The sequence below is a fragment of the Triticum urartu genome, chromosome 1A, assembly GCF_056163025.1.
Source record: "Triticum urartu cultivar PI428250 chromosome 1A, HENAU_Tu73, whole genome shotgun sequence".
NCBI lineage: Eukaryota > Viridiplantae > Streptophyta > Magnoliopsida > Poales > Poaceae > Triticum > Triticum urartu.
The window spans coordinates 269,280,646-269,300,443 of record NC_141873.1 but is presented as its reverse complement, the minus strand read 5'-3'; positions in this window follow the sequence as shown (position 1 = coordinate 269,300,443).

Below are 19,798 nucleotides of genomic sequence, written 5' to 3'. Positions count from 1 at the left end.
CTCTTGGACAGTACAATCTCCCTTCCTTTCCTTATTCAACCCAGACATGGATTAGTCTGCATGGAGTAGGGTTTCCTTTAATAGTGCAAATTCAGGTTTTCGTCTGCGTGACCAGCAGAGCAGAGGATAGCAAATTGGGAAGATGGTGGAGTGGAAAAAGATCCACATGCAGCGACGTGGAAGATGGGGCAATAGAAGAAGGGTATGGTTCGAAAAGAGGTAGCATACCCGAGGGTCAGCGGAAAGTGGCTTCGCTCGTGGTCGTCGTCCTCCGCACACACTACGACAGCGAGCTTGGGGACGGATGTAACGCCCCGGATGTAACCTACCATAATTGTATTCCAACTCTTGCCATTTTCGGCTCTAAGTTATGATATTCCCTCGTTGTTGGGTTTTGTCTTCGTTTTTCTTTTTGTCCATGTCATGCATTTCATATCATGTCATCATGTGCATCACATTTGCATACGTGTTCGTCTCATGCATCTCAGCATTTTCCCCATTGTCCGTTTTGCAATCTGGCACTCCTATGTCCTCCGGCGCCCCCTTTTGCCTCTTTTCGTGTGCGGGTGTTAAACTTTCTCAGAATGGACCGAGATTTGCCAAGCGGCCTTGGTATACCACCAGTAGACCACCTGTCCAGTTTCGTGCCATTTGGAGTCCGTTTGATACTCCAACGGTTAACCGAGGAACCGTAAAGGCCTCGTGTGTGTTGCAGCCCAACACCCCTTCAAAGTGGCCCAAAACCCATCCAAACCCTCTCCATCCTCTCGGTCGTTCGATCACGATTGCATGGTCGAAAACCGCACCTCATTTGGACTCTCCTAGCTCCCTCTACCTATAAATAGACCCCCCTCCGAAATTCGCGGTCAAAAACCCTAAGTTTCGTCTTCTCCGCCACCGGACGTGTCCGCTCCCGCCGGACACGCCCGCACCGCCGCCCGCGTCCAACCGGTGCCCGCCACGTGGCAGGTCGCCGCCTCCCACTGCGCCAGCCCGCGGGGCCCGACCGCGGCCCTCCCGGCCCGGGTCGCCGCCGCCCGCGCCCCCGCGCCGCCCGGCCGCCGTTCCCCGCCGCCCGAGCCCTCGCTGCCGTCTCGCCGCTCCGCCGCGCCGCCTGACCGCCGTTCCCCGCGGTTCGCCCGCTGCCCGATCCCGTGCGCCACCCAGGAGCCGCGCCGCTGCCCAGCTCCTCCTCGCCGCGCCGCCCGAGGACGAGGACCCCGGCGAGCTCCCACGATGCCGGCCACCGCATTCCTCTTCTCCGGCGAAGATTTCCGACGAGCCTCGGTTCACGCGCCCAGATCTGGATCGGGTCAAACCCTAGGGTTGACCTCTGTTTATTTCCTCTAAGTCTTTTATTTTGCATCCTGAAGCACTTTTCATCATGCCATATCTCTGTCACCGTAGCTCCGTTTTGGGCGTGCCATATATCAAAATGTTCATCAGGATGTCCTATTCATTTTGTTCCGTTGCACCATGCTTGTTTGAGTCCATCTTGATGCCCGAATCGTGGGTGCAAGAGTGCTATAGAATGTTAGTTCCTGTTACTTAGCAGATCTTGAGCATTTGTCCTTTTTGCCATGATTATTGTGTGCTGCATATGGGCATGAGCTCTACATGTGTTTTGGGCTATGCCATGCCATCTTTACAGGGGTGTATGCCATGTATTTTTGTGATCAATGTGGTGACTAGCACATGCATGCAAAGTAGCTCTCGTGATGTTGCTGATTTCAGGGACTTAGAATTTCACTAAGTCATGTTCCTGCTGTTATTTTTATGCCATGTATTCATGTTGCTACAGAGAGATCCATGCTTCTTTTGAGTATGTTCAGTAAGGATGAATTGGGCATATGGTTGTGCCTATCCATCCATGTCCCTGTTTGCATTTATGGAGTGCCCTAGCATGACTCAATCTTGCTCTAATTTTGCTATAAAATGTTCCTGGCATATTGTTTACGTGTTAATCAATTTTGCCAAGGTTGTTGTAGTTGATCCATGCTTGCTATGAGATTGTTCTTGCCTTGGGTAGAGCCGGGAGACGAGTACGTGATCGAGGAACCCGTTGAGTATGCTTACGAGGGTCAAGCTTACGCCAACTCGGAGAACTTTGCAGGCAAGATGACCATACCCTCGAAATCACTTCTATCTTTGCTTGCTAGTTTGCTCGCTCTTTTGCTATGCCGCGATACCTACCACATGCTTTATCATGCCTCCCATATTTCCATGTCAAGCCTCTAACCCACCTTTCCTAGCAAACCGTTGTTTGGCTATGTTACCACTTTGCTCAGCCCCTCTTATAGCGTTGCTAGTTGCAGGTGAAGATTGGAGTTTGTTCCTTGTTGGAACTTGTTTATTGTTGGGATATCATTATTATATCTTGTTTACTTTAATGCACCTATATAATTGGTAAAGGGTGGAATGCTCGGCCTTATGCCTGGTGTTTTGTTCCACTCTTGCCGCCCTAGTTTCCGTCATACCGGTGTTATGTTCCTTGATTTTGCGTTCCTTACCTGGTTGGGTTATAATGGGAACCCCTTGACAGTTTGCCTTGAATAAAACTCCTCCAGCAAGGCCCAACCTTGGTTTTACCATTTGCCACCTAAGCCTTTTTCCCTTGGGTTTCGCGGACTCAAGGGTCATCTTTATTTTAACCCCCCGGGCCAGTGCTTCTCTAAGTGTTGGTCCAACCTGAGCGATGTCCGGCGCCCCCTGGGCAACCAGGGTCTATGCCAACCTGATGTCTTGCTCATCCGGTGTGCCCTGAGAACGAGATACGTGCAGCTCCTATCGGGATTTGTCGGCACATTTGGGTGGCTTTGCTGGTCTTGTTTTACCATTGTCGAAATGTCTTGTAACCGGGATTCCGAGTCTGATCGGGTCGTCCTGGGAGAAGGAATATCCTTCGTTGACCATGAGAGCTTGTGATGGGCTAAGTTGGGACACCCCTGCAGGGTTTTGAACTTTCGAAAGCCGTGCCCGCGGTTATGGGCAGATGGGAATTTGTTAATATCCGGTTGTAGAGAACTTGACACTTAACTTAATTAAAATGAATCAACTGTATGTGTAGCCGTGATGGTCTCTTTTCGGCGGAGTCCGGGAAGAGAACACGATCTTGTATTATGCTTGAACGTAAGTAGTTTCAGGATCACTTCTTGATCTTTGTAGCTTCTCGACCGTGCTTTTCTTCTCTTCTCGCTCTCATTTGCGTAAGTTAGCCACCATATATGCTAGTGCTTGCTGCAGCTCCACCTCACTACCTTTTCCTACCCATAAGCTTAAATAGTCTTGATCGCGAGGGTGTGAGATTGCTGAGTCCCCGTGACTCACAGATTACTTCCAAAACCAGTTGCGGGACGCGACCGAACTCAAGTGGGAGTTCGACGAGGATTCAGGACGTTACTATGTTTCCTTTCCAGATGATCAGTAGTGGAGCCCAGTTGGGGCGATCGGGGATCTATGCATTTGGGGTTGTCTTTATTTTGGTTTTGTAGTCGGACCTTGATTGTATTCTGGATGATGTAATGCTATATTTATGTATTGTGTGAAGTGGCGATTGTAAGCCAACCCTTTATCTCTTTCTTATTCAGTACATGGGATGTGTAAAGATTACCCCTCTTGTGACATGCCTACTATGCGGCTATGCCTCTAAGTCGTGCTCCGACACGTGGGAGATATAGCCGCATCATGGGTGTTACAACGGAGGCCATCCCGCATGGGCGCTAGGTCTTAGAGGACGGCCTTGTCGTCAGTGCGTGACCTCGCTCGCCGATGAGGAGTGCGTCAACACTGCACGTCCTTTTCTTCCCCAGTGGATCTGTGACCATCGGCGAGGAGGGAGAGAGAGACCGTATTTTTTTTAGATTCGGAGAGAGGGTGATAGTGTGAGAAGCAAGTGGGCAGACCTTAGCAAGAAAGCGCTGAAGCTCCAGCCTATATATCTTTTTTATACTACTAGTACTAGAGGTGGAGTAGTGGTAGAGTAGTTTATATTTTCTCTGCATACAATACCAGTTAGTCATGCTTCAAAACTGACACACCATTAAAAAAAATAAAGTCGAGAAATAATGCGGCACTTCGGGCCAACGCGGCCAGATCGCATTTTGCACGAGAAATGACACACCATGTTTCATTGACATGTGGCCCCATTCCAACATGTCAGTGAGACGACGGTGAGTCCTTTTGTATAATTTCCGAACGGACGTCTATGTAGGTCGGGGCGCCTCTTCGTGTACCGTGGCAACCGTCCACCTCCTCTTCGCCTTCCCCTCTCGATTTGGAACTGCTGTCGCACGCTCTTCCTCCCTCCTCCATTTGCCTTCACCCTTCCTTCTGCCATTGTTCGATCTTCTTCTCCATGGAGGGAACAAGCCAGAAACGACCCCGTTATTCTTGCCCCGATCTGAAAGATGACATGGTGGAGGAACTCATTGATCGGTGCGCCGTCATCACCTCGGCTAGCATGGCAGGTTCATTCAAGACCATGCTCGACTCAACTAATAACATCATTACAAGAAACCCAAGGGTCTAGGAGCGGTTTTATCTCCCTTATCTTCTTCGCTATAAGCCTGTTCGCATGGGCGCGGACGATGGAGGCCTCGCCTTGTGTGAGTTGATGCCGCTTGATAATGATACGTGTGATGTCAAGATGCCATCGCTTAAGGGTAAGGCTTGGGCTGGCGCAAATGGAGATTGGGTTGTTTATATTGGGCACAATTGCGAGTGGGAACTTGTGAATGTGCACACTCGTCATCAGATTCGACTTCCAAAAATCTCAGAGTGCCCTGAGGTTGAGCACACATATGATCTACGTACGTTCAAATATGATCATGGTGGCTGTCATCTACGGAAGATAGCAATTTGTCGAGTTCCCAACCGCTCTTGGAATTACAAGAACTAAGAAGTTGTTGCTATCTTCCACAAGCTAGTTGCCGTCGTTACTGATTCCATGGTTCGTCCATGGATATTTCTCAAAAACCAGTTTCTGTACACGGATGAGTACTGTGATGCAATTGAATATGTGGATCTTGCATTTGCTGCCACCACTCGTGGCACTATTTTTGCATGGGATCCTCATAGTTTCGGTACGTTTGTCTTCCACTGTAATTATTATTGTTTCATCCACATGCATGCGGGCAAGCAAGTTTCCCTTTACTAATTAACCTTCTTGTGTTTCCAAGGTCCTGTGAACATTCCACCACCTATACATGAAAATTGTTATAACCAAGGGGGAGATGACGATGGTGATGATCACGGGCATGAGGACGAGCAGAACTTATATACTTAGTGGCCCCTGGCAACTAATTCCGATGGATCACCTCTTCTTGTCTGTATACAGTGCAATGAGATTGTTACTACTGAGGGAGCACACGTTGTCTCCCATGGTCGCTGATAACCCACAAGTATAGGGGATCGCAACAGTTTTCAAGGGTAGAGTATTCAACCCAAATTTATTGATTTGACACAAGGGGAGCCAAAGAATATTCTCAAGTATTAGTAGCTGAGTTTTCAATTCAACCACACCTGGAAACTTAGTATCTGCAACAAAGTTTTTAATAGCAAAGTAATATGATAATAGTGGTAACTGTAGCAAAAGGTAATGATAGAAAAAGTAATGTTTTTGGTATTTTGTAGTGATGATAGCAATAGCAACGGGAAAGTAAATAAGTGAAGAACAATATATGGAAAGCTCGTAGGCAATGGATCGGTGATAGAGAATTATGCCGAATGCGGTTCATCATGTAACAGTCATAACCTAGGGTGACACAGACCTAGCTCCAATTCATCAATGTAATGTAGGCATGTATTCCGAATATAGTTATACATGCTTATGGAAAAGAACTTGCATGACATCTTTTGTCCTACCCTCCCGTGGCAGCGGGGTCCTAGAGGAAACTAAGGGATATTAAGGCCTCCTTTTAATAGAGTACCAGACCAAAGCATTAACACACAGTGAATACATGAACTCCTCAAACTACGGTCATCACCGGGAGTGGTCCCGATTATTGTCACTTCGGGGTTGCCGGATCATAACACATAGTAGGTGACTATAGACTTGCAAGATAGGATTAAGAACACCCATATATTGATGAAAACATAATAGGTTCAGATCTGAAATCATGGCACTCGGGCCCTAGTGACAAGCATTAAGCATAGCAAATTCATAGCAACATCAACCTCAGAACATAGTGGATACTAGGGATCAAACCCTAACAAAACTAACTCGATTACATGATAAATCTCATCCAACCCATCACCGTCCAGCAAGCCTACGATGGAATTACTCACGCACGGCGGTGAGCATCATGAAATTGGTGATGGATGATGGTTGATGATGACGATGGCGATGGATTCCCCTCCCCGGAGCCCCGAACGGACTCCAGATCAGCCCTCCCGAGAGGTTTTAGGGCTTGGCGGCGGCTCCATATTGTAAAACGCGATGAATCCTTCTCTCTGATTTTTTTCTCCCCGAAACCAAATATATAGAGTTGGAGTTGTGGTCGGAGGAGCTCCAGGGGGCCCACGAGGTAGGGGGCGCGCCCTGGGGGGGCAGGCGCGCCCTGGGGGGGGGGGGGGGCGCAGGCACGCCCTGGGGAGCAGGCGCGCCCCCCACCCTCGTGGCTAGGGTGTGGGCCCCCTGGTCTTCATCTTTTGCAAGGATTTTTTATTATTTCCAAATAGACGTTCCGTGAAGTTTCAGGTCATTCCGAGAACTTTTGTTTCTGCACATAAATAACACCATGGCAATTCTGCTGAAAACAGCGTCAGTCCGGGTTAGTTCCATTCAAATCATGCAAGTTAGAGTCCAAAACAAGGGCAAAAGTGTTTGGAAAAGTAGATACGACGGGGACGTATCAACTCCCCCAAGCTTAAACCTTTGCTTGTCCTCAAGCAATTCAGTTGACAAACTGAAAGTGATAAGGAAAAACTTTTACAAACTCTATTTGCTCTTGTTGTTGTAAATATGTAAAGCCAGCATTCAAGTTTTCAACAAAGATTATGAACTAACCATATTCACAATAACGCTTAGGTCTCATGTTTACTCATATCAATGGCATAATCAACTAGCGAGCAATAATAATAAATCTCGGATGACAACACTTTCTCAAAACAATCATAATATGATATAACAAGATGGTATCTCGCCAGCCTTTTCTGAGACCGCAAAACATAAATGTAGAGCACCTTTAAAGATCAAGGACTGACTAGACATTGTAATTCATGGTAAAAGAGATCCAGTCAAGTCATACTCAATGTAAACTAACAGTATTGAATGCAAATGACAACGGTGCTCTCCAACTGGTGCTTTTTAGTAAGAGGATGATGACTCAACATGAAAGTAAATAGATAGGCCCTTCGCAGAGGGAAGCAGGGACTTGTAGAGGTGCCAGAGCTCGGTTTTGAAATAGAGGTGAATAATATTTTGAGCGGTATACTTTCATTGTCAACATAACAACCAAGAGATGGCGATATCTTCCATGCTACGCACATTATAGGCGGTTCCCAAATAGAATGGTAAAGTTTATACTCCACCTCCACCAACAAGAATCAATCCATGGCTTGCTCGAAACAACGAGTGCCTCCAACTAACAAGAGTCCCAGGGGGAGTTTTGTTTGCAATTATTTTGATTTGATTTGCATAAAGCATGGGACTGGGCATCCCGATGACCAGCCATTTTCTCGTGAATGAGGAGCGGAGTCCACTCCTCTTGAGAATAACCCGCCTAACATGGAAGATACGGACATCCCTAGTTGATACATGAGCTATTTGAGCATACAAAACAGGATATTTATTTGAAGGTTTAGAGTTTGGCACATAAAAATTTACTTGGAACGGCAGGCAGGTACCGTATATAGGTAGGTATTGTGGACTCATATGGAATGACTTTGGGGTTTATGGAGTTGGATGCACAAGCAGTATTCCCGCTTAGTACAGGTGAAGGCTAGAAAAAGACTGGGAAGCGACCAGCTAGAGAGCGACAACAGTCATGAACATGCATTAAAATTAATCAACACCGAATGCAAGCATGAGTAGGATATAATGCACCATGAACATAAATATCATAGAGGCTATGTTGATTTTGTTTCAAATACATGCGTGAACATGTGCCAAGTCAAGCCACTCGAATCATTTAAAAGAGGATACCACCATATCATACCACATCACAACCATTTTAATAGCATGTTGGCATGCAAGGTAAAGCATTATAAGCTCCTAGCTAATCAAGCATGGCACAAGAAACTATGATCTCTAGTTGTCATTGCAAACATGTTTATTCATAATAGGCTGAATCAGGAACGATGAAGTAATCATATTTACAAAAACAAGAGAGGTTGAGTTCATACCAGATTTTCTCATCTCAGTCAGTCCATCATATATCGTCATAATTGCCTTTCACTTGCACGACCGAATGATGTGGATAATAATAATAGTGCATGTGCATTGGACTAAGCTGGAATCTGCAAGCATTCAATAAACAGGAGAAGACAAGGCAATGTCGACTCTTTTGTCAGATCAACAATAATGCATATAAGAGCCACTTCAACAATTTAATTATGGTCTTCTCCTATCGACCCCCAAAGAAAATAAAAGAAATAAAACTATTTACACGGGATAGCTCCCAACAAGAAAAAGAAGAATAGGGAATCTTTTTGGGTTTTCTTTTTAATTACTATTACAAGCATGGAATTTAAAACTAGCTAAAAGCTACAACCAATTTTTTGGTTTTTTCTTAAGGTTTATTAAACACACAAGAAGAAAGCATAAAAAGGAAATAAAGTAGCATGGATGATACAATGAAAAAGTATGAGCACCGACATCTAGCAATGAGTGTGTGAACATGAATGTAATGTGGTGGGAAATACGTACTCCCCCAAGCTTAGGCTTTTGGCCTAAGTTGGTCTATGGCCACGGTTGGCCTGGCGGATATCCATAGTAAAAGTTGGGGTCGTACTGCGATGCAGCGGTTATTGCCCCCTGAGCTGTAGCGTGGCGGCGAGCTGCCTCCGCCCTCCTCTCGTACTCATCTGCCTCATCTCTGGTAATAAAATGTCTTCGTTTTGCCTGATAATCAAAGAAGGCAGGAGCAGGGAGAGTAATACGGACAACACGATGTCTGTCAAAGATTAAGGGATACTAGAGAGGTGATTCATTCCTCTCAACAAACTGGTGGTGAACCATAGCATTAAAGTCTAGGTAAGCAGGAGGCAATTCAATATCATCATTACGTATGGTTACACCAAGAAAATCAGCTAAGTGGGTTGCGTAAATTCCACCAAAGAAATCTCCATTAAATCTATTAAGATGCAACCTACGTGCAACAATGGCTCCCAAATTATAAGATATATCTCCTAACACAGCACTCCTAAGAATACTGAGGTCAGGGATACACATGTGACATGCCTCATCTTTACCATTAATACATCTACCTATGAAGAGAGCAAAATAATGTATAGCAGGAATGTGAATGCTCCCTATGGTAGCTTGTGTTATATCTCTAGATTCCCCCACAGTTATATAAGCAAGAAAATCTCTAAATTCAGATTTGCGAGGTTCCCTAGCACTACCCATTGTGGAAGTTTGCAAGCAGTGGTAAAATCCTCTAAGTCTATAGTGTAAGAATTTTCATAAAGATCAAACAGGACAGTTGGAAAATTACGTGAAGATGAAAATTCAAACCTCCTCACAAAGGAACTAGTGAGATAGTGGTACTAACGGCATTTTTCTTCCTCGAAGCTCACAAGATCAGCATTACGCAAATATGCGTTAAATTCTTCCTTAATCCCCGCTCGATCCATGAAGTTCTCTGAAGGCCATTCACAGGGTCGCACTGGAGCGTCCCTTGGTGGCTCATCATCAGCATCACGCATTGCAAGCCTGGGCTCTTGTTTCCTTGAAGAGCCCCCCCTTGGTACATTTTCCTAAACATATTTCTTCTTCTGAAAAATTTCAGAAATTTTTAGTAACTTCAAAATAAAAGTGAACCAAGCTCAATAAAATTGATAGCAACAAGTCCTACAAGTTCCTAGAGCCTATATCATGCATCAAAACTACTTTTGACCATATAAATTTGACATGCAAGCTCAAGAACAGGGTCACCTAAGCAGCAAAAATATGCAATGAATAAAGCACTAGAACAAAAACTAATTGGACCAATGGAGGAGTCACATACCAAGGAACAATCCCCCAAGCAGTTTTGTAAGAGGTGCTTTGAGCAAGGAGATCTAAAATGGCAGCAAAATGAGCTTGGACTCGGGTTTGAGCTGGATATTCGTGTTTGTGGGAGGAAGAAGTGTATGGGTGCAGGAATAAGTGGAGGAGGGCCACCGTGGGCCCACGAGGCAGGGTGGCGCGCCCCTGACCCTCGTGGCCAGGTGCCAGCTCCCCCTGCTGTGTTCTCAGTGCCAAATATTCTCAAATATTACAGAAAAAATCATATTTAAATTTCATGGCATTTGGAGAACTTTTATTTTTGGGGTATTTTTATATTGCACGGATAATCAGATAACAGACGGGAAATACTTATTTTTATTTTATTTAATATAAATAACAGAAAGTAAAAGGAGGGTACACAGAGTTGTGTTTTCTAAATTCATCCATCTCATGATCATCAAAAGGAATCCATTAACAAGGTTGATCAAGTCTTGTTAACAAACTCATTCCGAATAACATGGAACCAGAGAATCTTCGAATAACACTAGGTTACCTCAACGGGGATATGCACATCCCCAATAATAAGAATATCATATTTCTTCTTGACAGTAGGAAGAGGAAATTCAAAACCTCCAAAAATAATTGATGGAAATTTTCCAATAGAGTTGATACTATGAACTTGAGGTTGTTTCCTCGGAAAGTGTACCGTATGCTCATTACCATTAATATGAAAAGTGACATTGCCTTTGTTGCAATCAATAACAGTCCTTGCAGTATTCAAAAAGGGTCTTCCAAGAATAATAGACATACTATCGTCCTCGGGAATATAAAGAATAACAAAGTCCATTAAAATAGTAATGTTTGCAACTACAACAGGCACATCCTCACAAATACCGACAGGTATAGCAGTTGATTTATCAGCCATTTGCAAAGATATTTCAGTAGGTGTCAACTTATTCAAATCAATCCTACGATATAAAGAGAGAGGCATAACACTAACACCGGCTCCAAGATCACATAAATTAGTTTTAACATAGTTTCTTTTAATGGAGCATGGTATAGTGGGTACTCCTGGATCTCCAAGTTTCTTTGGTATTCCACCTTTAAAAGTATAATTAGCAAGCATGGTGGAAATTTCAGCTTCCGGTATCTTTCTTTTATTAGTAACAATTTCTTTCATGTACTTAGCATAAGGATTCATTTTAAGCATATCAGTTAATTGCATACGCAAAAAGATAGGTCTAATCATTTCAGCAAAGCGCTCAAAATCCTCATCATCCTTTTTCTTGGATGGTTTGGAAGGAAAAGGCATGGGTTTCTGAACCCATGGTTCTCTTTCTTTACCATGTTTCCTAGCAACAAAGTCTTTCTTATCATAACGTTGATTCTTTGATTGTGGGTTATCAAGATCAACATCAGGTTCAATTTCTATATCATTATCATTGCTAGGTTGGGCATCATCATGAACATTATCACTAGTTTCAGGTCATTACCAGATTGTGTTTCATCATCAAAAATAGAAATATCATTAGGATTCTCAGGTGTGTCAATAACAGGTTCACTAGAAGCATGCAAAGTCCTATCATTTTCTTTTTCTTCCTTTTAGAAGGACTAGGTGCATCTATATTATTTCTCTGAGAATCTTGCTCAATTCTCTTAGGATGGCCTTCAATATACAGAGGTTCCTGAGTCATTTTACCAGTTCTAGTAGCCACTCTAACAACATAATCATTATTCTTACTATTCAATTCATTGAGCAAATCATTTTGAGCCTTAAGTACTTGTTCTACTTGAGTGGTAACCATAGAAGCATGTTTACTAATAAGTTTAAGTTCACCTTTGACATTAGCCATATAATGACCCAAGTGTTCAAGCATATTTGAATTGTATTTCAATTGTCTACCAAAATAGGCATTAAAATCTTCTTGCTTCACCATAAAATTATCAAACTTATCTAAGCATTGGCTAGCAAACTTAGTGAATGGGTGATACGTCTCCAACGTATCTATAATTTTTGATTGTTCCATGCTATTATATTATCAACCTTGGATGTTTTATATGCATTTATATGCTATTTTATATGATTTTTGGGACTAACCTATTAACCCAGAGCCTAGTGCCAGTTTTTGTTTTTTTGCCTATTTTAGGGTTTCGAAGAAAAGGAAAATCAAATGGAGTCCAATTGACCTGAAACTTCACGGAACTTATTTTTGGATCAGAAGAAGCCCGGGAGACTTGGAGTCCACGTAAGGGAAGCTTCGAGGAGGCCACGAGGTAGGGGGGCGCGCCCTCCACCCTTGTGGGCCCCTCATGGGCCCCATGACGTAGTTCTTCCACCTATATATCTCCATATACCCTAAAAACATCTGGGAGCACAATAGATCGGGAGTTCCGCCGCCAGAAGCCTCCGTAGCCACCGAAAGACAATCTAGACCCGTTCCGGCACCCTACCGGAGGGGGCAATCCCTCTTCGGTGGCCATCTTCATCATCCTGGTGCTCTCCATGACAAGGAGGGAGTAGTTCTCCCTCGGGGCTGAGGGTATGTACCAGTAGCTATGTGTTTGATCTCCCTCTCTCTCTCTCTCGTGTTCTTGAGATGATACGATCTTGATGTATCGCGAGCTTTGCTATTATAGTTGGATCTTATGTTTCTCCTCCCCCTCTACTCTCTTTTAATGAATTGAGTTTCCCCTTTGAAGTTATCTTATCAGATTGAGTCTTTAAAGATTTGAGAGCACTTGATGTATGTCTTGCCATGCATATCTGTGGTGACAATGGGATATCACGTGATTCACTTGATGTATGTTTTGGTGATCAACTTGCGGGTTCCGCCCATGAACCTATGCATAGGGGTTGGCACACGTTTTCGTCGTGATTCTCCGGTAGAAACTTTGGGGCACTCTTTGAGGTTCTATGTGTTGGTTGAATAGATGAATCTCAGATTGTGTGATGCATATCCTATAATCATACCCATAGATACTTGAGGTGACATTGGAGTATCTAGGTGACATTAGGGTTTTGGTTGATTTGTGTCTTAAGGTGTTATTCTAGTACAAACTCTAGGGCTGTTTGTGACACTTATAGGAATAGCCCAACGGATTGATTGGAAAGAAGAACTTTGAGGTGGTTTCGTAGCCTACCATAATCTCTTCGTTTGTTCTCCGCTATTAGTGACTTTGGAGTGACTCTTTGTTGCATGTTGAGGGATAGTTATGTGATCCAATTATGTTATTATTGTTCAGAGGACTTGCACTAGTGAAAGTATGAACCGTAGGCCTTGTTTCCTATCATTGCAATACTGTTTATGCTCACTTTTATCACTTGCTACCTTGCTGTTTTTATATTTTCAGATTACAAAAACCTTTATGTACCATCCATATACCACTTGTATCACCATCTCTTCGCCGAACTAGTGCACCTATACAATTTACCATTGTATTGAGTGTGTTGGGGACACAAGAGACTCTTTGTTATTTGGTTGCAGGGTTGCTTGAGAGAGACCATCTTCATCCTACGCCTCCTACGGATTGATAAACCTTAGGTCATCCACTTGGGGAAATTTGCTACTGTCCTACAAACCTCTGCACTTGGAGGCCCAACAACGTCTACAAGAAGAAGGTTGCGTAGTAGACATCAAGCTCTTTTCTGGCGCCGTTGCCGGGGAGGTGAGTGCTTGAAGGTATATCTTTAGATATTTCAATCGAGTCTTTTAGTTTCTTGTTTTATCACTAGTTTCGTTTATAAAAGAAAACTATAAAAAATGGAATTGAGTTTGTCTCATACTCTTCACCTTTTTAATATGTTTCGTGAGTATGATGGAAAGGATAATTGTGCTCAAGTGCTAGAAGAAGAAATCTATAAAATGTTTGGCACTAAATATTTGAATGATGAGCATGATTGCAATGTTGTTAGTATGAATTCCTTGAATGTCCATGATGCTAATGATATGGAAAGCCATAAGCTTGGGGAAGCTATGTTTGATGAAGATGATATTTTTTGTCCCCCAAGTTTTGATGAGCAAATTTATTATGATGAAAGCATGCCTCCTATCTATGATGATTATTGTGATGACACGTATGCTTTAAAGAACAATGATAACCATGAAACTTGTCATCTTGATCTTAATTTTCAATCACATGATAGTTATTTTGTTGAGTTTGCTCCCACTACTATTCATGGGAAGAATTTTGCTTATGTGGAGAGTAGTAAATTTTCTATGCTTGTAGATCATGAAAAGAATGCTTTAGGTGCTGGTTATATTGTTGAATTCATTCATGATGCTAATGAAAATTATTATGAGGGAGGAACATATGCTTGTAGGAATTGCAATAATATCAAGTTTCCCCTCTATGTGCTTAAAGTTTTAAAGTTATGCTTATTTTGCCTTCCTATGCTAGTTGATTATTGTTCCCATAAGTTGTTTGCTCACAAAATCCCTATGCATAGGATGTGGGTTAGACTTAAATATGCTAGTCATATTCTTCATGATGCTCTCTTTATGTTACAATTCTTATCTTTTATGTGAGCATCATGGAAATCATCATGCCTTGCTAGGGGCGTTAAATGATAGCGCTTGTTGGGAGGCAACCCAATTTTATTTTCGTTCCTTGCTTTTTGTTCCTGTTTAATAATGAATAATTCATCTATACTCTGTTTAGATTTGTTTTTATGTGTTTAATTAGTGTTTGTGCCAAGTAGAACCGTTGGGAAGACTTGGGGAGAGTCTTGTTGATCTTGCTGTAAGAAACATAAACTTTAGCGCTCACGAGAATTGCTGCCATTTTTTACTGGAGAGTGCTATTTAGTTAATTATTTTTGAATATGATTAATAGACAAAATACTCACGTCCAGAAATTTATTTTATAATTTTTTGGGTTCCAAAAGTTTGCGTTTGATCCAGATTACTACAGACTGTTCTGTTTTTGACAGATTCTGTTTTCCGTGTGTTGTTTGCTTATTTGGATGAATCTATGGCTAGTAAAATAGTTTATAAACCATAGAGAAGTTGTAATACAGTAGGTTTAACACCAATATAAATTAATAATGAGTTCATTACAGTACCTTGAAGTGGTGATTTATTTTCTTATACTAACTGAGCTCACAAGTTTTCTACTTTAAGTTTTGTGTTGTGAAGTTTTCAAGTTTTGGGTAAAGATTCGATGGACTATGGAATAAGGAGTGGCAAGAGCCTAAGCTTGGGGATTCCCAAGGCACCCCAAGGAAATATTCAAGGACAACCAAGAACCTAAGCTTGGGGATGCCCCGGAAGCCATCCCCTCTTTCATCTTCGTTAATCGGTAACTTTACTCGGAGCTATATTTTTATTTGCCACATGATATGTGTTTTGCTTGGAGAGTCATTCTATTTTATTTTGTTAGAATTTGCTTGCTGTCATTTAGAACAATGTTCTGCATCTTTTATTTCAATAAAAGTGGCATTGATAGCCTTTACTATGCCTATTTTACAAGTCCACATGTTGCTGTTTGAAAACAGAAAGTTTACCGCTGTTGCAATAATTCCCTAGAAAATTCAGAATGTGATAAAATGTTGAAACCTTTTGCATATTAATCTCTGATAAATTTACTACATTGGGAATTTTCTTTCATAATTTTTGGAGCTAGGGAAGTATGGATGTTGCTGCATTCTTTATAGACTATCCTGTTTAGGCAGATTGCTGTTATGTTTGCATTGTTTGCATATGTTTGCTTCTTTAATGATTCTATTTGAGGATAGGACTATTAAATATGCAGAGGCATTTAGTATGCAATGTTGAATAATAATTTTAGTGATTTGCTACAGTAGAGTATGATAAGGTTTTTGCAATGGTTTATGCTAACTTATCTCACGAGTCCTTGTTGAGTTTTGTGTGGATGAAGCTTTTGAGATTTAGGGAGACCATGATATGAGAGGAATTAAGGAGACACAAAAGCTCAAGATTGGGGATGCCCAAGGCACCCCAAGATAATATTTCAAGAAGTCTCAAGCGTCTAAGCTTGGGGATGCCCCGGTTGGCATCCCACCTTTCTTCTTCAACAACTATCAGTTAGTATCGGTTGATCCTAAGTTTTTGCTTCTTCACATGATGTTTGCTATTCTTAGAATGTCATTTTATTTTGATTTTCTTGCTGCTTTAATAAAATACCAAGATCTGAAATTATTAAATGTTAGAGAGTATTCACATAGTTGCATAATTATTCGACTACTCATTGATCTTCACTTATATCTTTCGGAGCAGTTTGTTGTTGCTCTAGTGCTTTACTTATATCTTTTTAGAGCACGGTGGTGGTTTTATTTTGTAGAAATAGATGAACTCTCATGCTTCACTTATATCATTTTGAGAGTCTTTAGAACAGCATGGTTGTTTGCTTTGGTTATGAATTTAGTCCTATTATGATGGGCATCCAAGAGGGATATAATAAAAACTTTCATATAGAGTGCATTGAATACTAAGAGAAATTTGATACTTGATAATTGTTTTGAGATATGGAGATGGTGATATTAGAGTCGTGCTAGTTGAGTAGTTGTGAATTTGAGAAATACTTGTGTTGAAGTTTGTGATTCCCGTAGCATGCACGTATGGTGAACCGTTATGTGATGAAGTCAGAGCATGATTTATTTATTGATTGTCTTCCTTATGAGTGGCGGTCGGGGACGAGTGATGGTCTTTTCCTACCAATCTATCCCCCTAGGAGCATGCGCGTAGTACTTTGTTTCGATAACTAATAGATTTTTGCAATAAGTATGTGAGTTCGTTATGACTAATGTTGAGTCCATGGATTATACGCACTCTCACCCTTCCACCATTGCTAGCCTCTCTAATACCGCACACCTTTCGCCGGTACCATAAACCCACCATATACCTTCCTCAAAACAGCCACCATACCTACCTATTATGGCATTTCCATAGACATTCCGAGATATATTGCCATGCAACTTTCCACCATTCCATTTGTTATGACATACTCCATCATTATCATATTGCTTAGCATGATCATGTAGTTGACATCGTATTTGTGGCAAAGCCACCATTCATAATTCTTTCATACATGTCACTCATGCATCATTGCATATCCTGGTACACCGCCGGAGGCATTCATATAGAGTCATATTTTGTTCTAAGTATCGAGTTGTAATTGTTGAGTTGTAAGAAAAATAAAAGTGTGATGATCATCATTATTAGAGCATTGTACTAGTGAGGAAAGGATGATGGAGACTATGATTCCCCCACAAGTCGAGATGAGACTCCGGACGAAAAAAAAGAGAAAATAAAAGAGGCCATAAAAAAGAGAGAAAAGACCCAAATAAAAAAATGAGAGAAAAAGAGAGAAGGGGCAATGCTACTATCCTTTTACCACACTTGTGCTTCAAAGTAGCACCATGATCTTCATAGTAGAGAGTCTCTCATGTTATCACTTTCATATACTAGTGGGAATTTTTCATTATATAACTTGGCTTGTATATTCCAATGATGGGCTTCCTCAAAATTCCCTAGGTCTTCATGAGCAAGCAAGTTGGATGCACACCCACTTAGTTTCTTTTTGAGCTTTCATACACTTATAGCTCTAGTGCATCCGTTGCATGGCAATCCCTACTCACTCACATTGATATCTATTGATGTGCATCTTAATAGCCCATTGATACGCCTAGTTGATGTGAGACTATCTTCTCCTTTTTGTCTTCTCCACAACCACCATTCTATTCCACCTATAGTGCTATGTCCATGGCTCATGCTCATATATTGCGTGAAGATTGAAAAAGTTTGAGAACATCAAAAGTATGAAACAATTGCTTGGCTTGTCATCGGGGTTGTGCATGATTTAAATATTTTGTGTGGTGAAGATGGAGCATAGCCAGACTATATGATTTTGTAGGGATAGCTTTCTCTGGCCATGTTATTTTGAGAAGACATGAATTCTTAGTTAGTATGCTTGAAGTATTATTATTTTTATGTCAATATTAAACTTTTGTCTTGAATCTATGGATCTGAATATTCTTGCCACAATAAAGAAAACTGCATGGATAAATATGTTAGGTAGCATTCCACATCAAAAATTCTGTTTTTATCATTTACCTACTCGAGGACGAGCAGGAATTAAGCTTGGGGATGCCGATACGTCTTCAACATATCTATAATTTTTGATTGTTCCATGCTATTATATTATCAACCTTGGATGTTTTATATGCATTTATATGCTATTTTATATGATTTTTGGGACTAACCTATTAACCCAGAGCCCAATGCCAGTTTCTGTTTTTTTGCCTATTTTAGGGTTTCAAAGAAAAGGAAAATCAAACGGAGTCCAATTAACCTGAAACTTCACGGAACTTATTTTTGGATCAATGGGATTTCAGCTTTATCAAATCTATAGAGAGAATTTACCTTTACTACCTGTGTCGGGTTATCAAGACCATGTATTTCTTCAATAGGTAATGGATTAAGATCATATGTTTCTTCAACAGGCGGTAAATTAAGACCGTGTATTTCTTCAATAGGAGGTAAATTCTTAACATCTTCAGCTTTAATACCTTTTTCTTTCATAGATTTCTTTGCCTCTTACATATCTTCAGGACTGAGAAATAGAACACCTCTTTTCTTTGGAGTTGGTTTAGGAATAGGCCCAGGAGCTGGCTCCGGAAGTGTCCAATTATTTTCATTTGTCAACATATTATTCAATAGAATTTCAGCTTCATACGGTGTTCTTTCCCTAAAAATAGAACTAGCACAACTATCCAGGTAATCTTTGGAAGCATCGGTTAGTCCATTATAAAAGATATCAAGTATTTCATTTTTCTTAAGAGGATGATCAGGCAAAGCATTAAGTAACTTGAGAAGCCTCCCCCAAGCTTGTGGGAGACTCTTTTCTTCAATTTGCACAAAATTATATATATCCCTCAAAGCAGCTTGTTTCTTATGAGCAGGGAAATATTTAGCAGAGAAATAATAAATCATATCCTAGGGATTACGCACACAACTAGGATCAAGAGAATTAAACATATCTTAGCATCACCCTTTAATGAGAACATAAATATTTTAAGAATATAAAAGTAGCGAGTTCTCTCATCATTAGTGAACAGGGTGGCTATATCATTCAATTTAGTAAGATGTGCCACAATAGTTTCAGATTCATAGCCATGAAAAGGATCAGATTCAACCAAAGTAATTATATCAGGATCAACAGAGAATTCATAATCCTTATCAGTAACACAGATAGGTGAAGTAGCAAAAGCAGGGTCAGGTTTCATTCTAGCATTAAGAGATTGTTGCTTCCATTTAGCTAATAACCTCTTAAGCTCGTATCTATCTTTACAAGCTAAAATAGCTAAAGCAGCTTCTTTTTCCAAAACATAACCCTCAGGAATAACAGGCAATTCATATTTATTAGGGGGAGAGTCTTCATCATCACTATCTTTGATATAATCAGTTTCAATAATTTCATTCTCTCTAACCCTAGCAAGTTGTTCATCTAGAAATTCACCAAGTGGCACAGTAGTATCAAGCATAGAAGTAGTTTCATCATAAGTATCATGCATAGTAGAAGTGGCATCATCAATAACATGCGACATATCAGAATGAATAGCAGAAGCAGGTTTAGGTGTCGCAAGCTTACTCAAAACAGAAGGTGAATCAAGTGCAGAGCTAGATGGAA